Below are 6,636 nucleotides of genomic sequence, written 5' to 3'. Positions count from 1 at the left end.
TGATGAAAACTTCAAAGAAATTTGTGATGAAGAGCTAATAATCTCTGAATTTGACATTGCTATAAGAAATATGGCTTCTGACCAGACGGGCCAGACGGCCTCACAGCTAATCTTTATAAACATTTCTGGGAGGATTTAAAACTTTTGTTGTTTCAGGCTGTAGAAGAATGTGTTAGTAGGAAAGAACTCATGGAAACTATGAAACAAGGCATAATTAAACTAATCCCAAAACCTGGTAAAGATAAGAAAAATCACACTTTTGAACACTGACTACAAGATCTTAACAAAAGTTTTGGCAATGAGGTTAAAAACTGGCTTTGCTAAAATAATTAGTCAAACCCAATCCGGTTTTCTAAAAGGCAGATCCATCCATAACAACATCCGCCTGGTTCTGGACCTTATTGATTATAGTCATTAATAAAAGATGATGGTTTTATGTTGTTTTTAGATTTCCACAAAGCATTTGATTCTGTGGAACATCAATTTATTGTTAACACGTTGAGACATTTTGGTTTTGGAAATAGTTTTCTTAATATGATTACCATGTTAAACACCAATATTAACACTTTTATATATTATTATATATTAATATTAATATTAAGCTGTGTGTCTCTGTCACAGGGCACATGCCCCAGATTCACAGTAGAAAGGGGAATCAGACCAGGTTGCAGTATCTCGCCTCTCTTATTTATTTTAGTCACAGAACTACTTGCAATAACAATTAAAAACTCTAATATTGAAGGTCTGGAAATAAATAACCAGAAAATAATCATTAGCCAATTCGCATAAGATACAACCCTCTTCCTAAAAAACAAAGAACAAATTCCTTTAGCTCTAAATAAAGTTGTTCTCTCAAGCCTCAGGGCTGCAGCTAAATGTAAATAAATGTGAAATTATGAGTATCCATAATGGTGCTGATTCTTTAATTTTCAATATTCCAGTTAAAAATGAAGTTAAATACTTAGGCATGTGGATTACTAGGTGTAGGGCTACCAGTGTTAGAAAAAATTTACAAGACAACATTGATAAATGTGACAAAACCTTAAATATTTGGCTTCAAAGAGACTTGACGTTGTTTGGTAGAACTTTATTAACAAAAACTGAATCCTTATCCAGGCTGACGTATCCTGCATATTCCTTAGCCGTCCCTCCAAATATCATAAAACAGATTAACAGAATAAATTTTAACTTTCCCCCTGCCGAAAAGAACCAACATCAACACCCTGAACGACTACCGTCCAGTGGCACTCACACCGATCATCATGAAGTGCTTCGAGAGACTGGTGCGGAGTCACATCCTCGCTGGCCTGCCTGCTGAGCTGGACCCTCTCCAATTTGCCTACAAAGCAAAGAGGTCCACAGAGGATGCTGTATCCACTGCACTTCATGCTGCCCTGACCCACTTAGAGAAGCAGGGGAGCTACGTCAGAATGCTCTTTGTGGACTTCAGCTCAGCATTTAATACCATACTTCCCCAACGTCTGGTGTCCAAGCTAGCAAACCTTGGGCTCCCATCAGCCACCTGCAGTTGGATCCTGGACTTCCTAACAGGTCGCTCCCAGAGGGTCAGACTGGGCCCCCACACCTCCACTGCTCTGAGCCTGAACACCGGATCGCCACAGGGTTGCGAGCTCAGCCCACTTCTCTACACCCTCTACACTCATGACTGTGTCTCCAACCACCTCAGCAACAAGATCATAAAGTTTGCAGATGACACGACTGTTGTTGGTCTCATCTCAGGCGGGAAGGGGGAGCTGGAGGACAGGGATGAGGTGAAGCGGCTGTCAGAGTGGTGCAAAGTCAATAACCTGCTCCTCAACACCTCCAAAACAAAGGAGCTGGTGATCGACTTCAGGAAGAACAAAACGGACATCCAGCCTCTCACCATCAGTGGGACCTGTGTGGAGAGGGTCCCAGTGTTCAGGTTTCTGGGCATGGAGTTGGAGGACAAGCTAACCTGGAGCACCAACGCCAAGGAGCTGTTGAAGAAGGCACAGCAGAGACTGTACTTTCTGAGAATACTCAAGAAGAACCGTCTCCCCTCAGACCTGCTGCAGGCCTTCTATCACTGCTCCATAGAGAGTGTGCTCACGTACGGTCTGTGTGTCTGGTACGGCAGCAGCACATCTGTGGACAAGAAGGCGCTCCAGAGGGTTGTTAGGGCAGCAGAGAGAACCATAGGCTGCCCCCTCCCCACTATGGAACAGATTTACACTTCCAGGCTCCACTAGAAAGTTTTGGACATTTTAAATGACTCTTCACACCCTGGCCATGGTCTCTTCCAGCTGCTGCCATCAGGCAAGAGATACAGAGCAATAAAAACCAGGACAAATCGCCTAAAAAAACAGTTTTTACCCGATGGCAATCATGGCACTAAATTCAAAGGCATAAGAACTTCTGCTCTTGACACCACTTTGTTAAAAATGTAAATTCTGTTGCGACACCTCCAGGCGCTGCAACCGTCTTCTGATGTCTATTTATTTCTCATTTTGTACCATTTATTTCTTTATCTTTGTATATTATGTATATACACATAACCTGCATCTTAACTCGAGTCGAGCAAATCTCAATCTCGTTGTAATCTGTTGATGACAATGACAAATAAATCTTATCTTATCTTTATTTGAAAAACAAGCACCGTTACATCAGAAAAAGTGATTTGCTAAAAAAATTTGAGGAAGGTGGTATCAAGGCAATTGATTTTGAAATTATGAATGGTGCTTTAAAAATTAGATGGCTTCAGTCCTTTTTAAAAAACGGTGATCTTATTTGGTTTGTTATACCGTCGTTCATATTTCAAAAAGTTGGAGGTATTGAGCTGTTATTGAAATGTGATTTTGAATTATCAAAACTCCCTACAACACTCTAATTTCCACCAGCAGGTTTTGTTACAGTGGAAGTTAATGTTTAAATAACTTCAGCCTCATAATGTCCCACTGTGGAACAACAGAGCCATTCTATGTGTAGAAAATCTATTTTTCTAGAAGATTGGTGGAATAAACAAATCTGGTCAATTACTCATTTACTGGATGGAAATGGTGAAATTCTAAGTTTGGAGGAATTTAACAGGAAGTATGGAGCTGATTGTTCACTAACAATTTATAAGAAAGTTTTACGTCGTATCCCTGATGTCCTCATTCAGTCAGTTAAAAACAATTTACCTAATTTCTTTATTCCAAGTCTCCATAAGATTCAAATTGAGCATGTGGACATGAGAGATAATAAATATTTATATATTCCTTTATTTAACCAGGTAAACCCCGTTGAGATCTAGATCTCATTTTCAAGAGGGACCTGAGCAAAAAATTTGCAATACATAGCAACCTGGTTACAAGATAAAAACAATTAATACATATGCACAAGTATAAAACAATAAAAACAATTTAAAAACAATGACACTGTTTCATAGAATCTTGTTGTTTATCTTTAAGATCTGATCGAAATAAGTCCAGTGAATCATTTCCGACATCTTAAGTTCAGACTGCAACTGATTCCACGCTGTGGGGCAAAACACTGAATGCCTGCTTCCCTTTTTCAGTTCAAAGCGTGGGACATGCAGAAGAATAATGTTATTGGAGCGAAGAGAACGAAAACTGACAGTTCTATGTAGGAGAGTGGATAAATATGCTGGGGTTAGACCAAGTAAAGATTTATACATCAGGATCATTAAATGATTGTTTCTCCGTTCACTTAAAGGAGCCATTCAGCTTTTGCGTACAAATCACAATGATGTGTCAGACGTCGACTACCGGTTATAAACCTTAAAGCACAATGATACACAGTATTTAATGATTGAAGACATTTGGTCGAAGCATTTATATATAAAACATCTCCATAATCCAAAAGTGGCAGGAATGTCGCTGCTACCAAGTTTCTTCTAGTGTAAAACAAGATCCATTTCGATAATAAAACCCAATTTTCATTTTCAATGTCCGTAGTAGATTTGCTATGTGATTTTTAAAAGAGAGTTCATTATCTAGAATAAAACCAAGATATTTATAATTACTGACAAACTCAATTTGTGCTCCTGCAGCAGTGGTCAGCAATAGGGAAGTTTCTGGTATTTTTCTAGCATGTGAGAAAACCATTGCTTTTGTCTTGTCCACATTCAAAACCAACTTCAGAGTTTGTAAACGTGTTTGAACTACATTAAAAGCAGACTGCAAATACTGTATTGCCTGCGATAGTGATGCAGAATAGCAGTATATTATTAAATCGTCAGCATAAAGATGGTAAAAAGCATTTGACAGATTGTCACACAAGTTATTTATATAAATAGAGAATAAAAGCGGACCCAGAACTGAGCCTTGAGGTACGCCATTTAAAATAGTGAGAGTAGAAGAAGTGACACCAGAGAATTGAACTCTCTGGGTTCTGTTTGACAAATAATCAGCTGCCCACATGGTAGCTTGATGCTAGAGCCCAATCCTGTGTAGAATTTCAATTAAAAGCTTGTGATTTACTGTGTCAAATGCCTTTGATAAATCAATAAACAAAGCAACACAATGTTTTTTGTTATCAAGAGCCTGGATAAGATCATTACAAACCTTTAACGTGGCAGTAACAGTGCTATGTTTTTTTCTAAAACCAGACTGAACATTTTGTAAAACACAATTAGAATCTAAAAAATTCTTCAATTGATTTGCAACTAATTTTCCAAAACTTTTTGCTACGATACACAGTTTAGAGATTGGTCTGTAATTGTTTACCTGTGATGATTCCCCACCTTTGAATAGAGGCAAAACAAATGCTGATTTCCATACACTAGGGATTTTATTAGAGATTAGACTTAGATTAAAAATATGAGATAATGGCTCTGCTATAAACTCTGCAGCCAACTTTAGAAAAAAAGGATCCAGATTATCTGGCGCCGCTGATTTTCTGGTGTCTATGTTTTTCAGTTCTCTGAGAACCTCAGCTGTACAAATAGGGGAAAAGTTAAAAATGGTGGAGTTACACTCATTATTCAAAAACAGTTCATCAGTATTTACATTTTGGCTAAATGAATTTAAATCATCAAATAGAGATCCTACAGAAATAAAATGCTCATTAAAATAATTTAAAATTTCTAATTTATCAGACACCATTTTACTTTTTTTCCAGACAAAATTTGGAAAGTCACTCAGTGGCTCAGTAGCTGGTTTAACTGATTTCCAAAATTTCTTTGGATCATTTAAATTTTTTGTCATTTCGGCAAGGAAATAGTCTGACTTAGCTTTCCTGATTAATGAGGTACATTTATTCCTCAATTTCCTAAACCAAAGCCAGCTCTCCTCAGCATGGTTTTTTCTTGCCCAGGCTGCATCTCTTTGTTTAAGCAGAGTCCCAATAGCTGGTGAAAACCAAGGATTATTTCTCCCCTTCACCCTAATTTTACGTTTAGGATTATGTTTATTTATTAGTCTTGAAAACTCTTCATAAAAATACTGCCAGGCAAGGCCTACATTATCAAAAAGAGAAACCCTATTCCAGTTGAAACGTAGCAAATCATGAACAAAAGCTTGTTCATTTAAGTGTTTTAGATCTCTTTTGAACAAGATACGTGGCTTGGGTTTTAGTAACTTAAGATTTCTAACTGCACCTACTGCACAATGATCACTACGGTCATTTGCAAAAACTCCTATCCCTGTATATTTATGCGGAGCGTTTGTCATAATTAAGTCTAGGAGAGATGATTTTAGAGGACATTTGTTATTAGGTCTTGTAGTTAATTAACTGGGTGATATTTAAAGAATCACAGATAGTTTTTAAGCTATCTGAAGATGCTGTCAACCAATCTAGATTTAGATCTAATAAAACAAATTCATTGTTATTTAGGTCAGCTAAATATTTGTACAAATCAGGAAGTGCATCACAGCCTGCAGAAGGTGGTCGATAACACCCTGTAACTGTGATATTCTGAGCCTTAGTGAATTCAATTTTCAAGGCTGGAATCTCAAATTGTTTTGGAAAGGATAGAGAAGATAGCCGTGTGACATGAAAATTGTTTTTTACATAGATGGCAACACCGCCACCTTTCTTGAGGCGATCACAACGAAAAACATTGTAACCTTCTAAGGAAATATCTTTATTTGTAATGGATTTATTTAACCATGTTTCCGTCAAAACTAAAATATCCGTATTGGTTGTTTCAATCCAGATTTTAACCAGGTCTATCTTAGGCAATAGACTGCGAGAGTTAATATGTAATATACCAAGCCCTGATCTGGTTTTCAATTCTGCTGGTGTATCAAAATTATTGAAAATTGGACCTGGATTCGGTTGCACATTACCCGATAGTAAGAGTAAAAGTAGAATAAGTCTTTTCCATTGACCATTTACATTTGATACCAAGTCATTACTCCTGTTCTGAGCAAGATGTATAAGAGAAGATTCATTTAACATAAAACAGTTTCTTAAGACAGACAAGCACATTAGATGAACTAGGTTATCTGTTGGCATTTGATTAAAGTAGTACCAGTGAGTAATAAAATCTGAAGGGGTCCAAATTGTCTGATCGAGGGTCATGGACCAGGAATAATTCTTGAAGGAGTGGGCTGAGTTGTTATACAAGTCCACAGAAGACTTTGGCGCATTTTCAAAGGTGTAAACACCTGAGAACAATATCAGAAAGAGTCTCATTATTATACTTATCTG

The sequence above is a fragment of the Xiphophorus maculatus genome, chromosome 8 (assembly GCF_002775205.1).
Source record: "Xiphophorus maculatus strain JP 163 A chromosome 8, X_maculatus-5.0-male, whole genome shotgun sequence".
Classification (NCBI taxonomy): Eukaryota; Metazoa; Chordata; class Actinopteri; order Cyprinodontiformes; family Poeciliidae; genus Xiphophorus; species Xiphophorus maculatus.
This window is presented reverse-complemented; position numbering follows the sequence as displayed.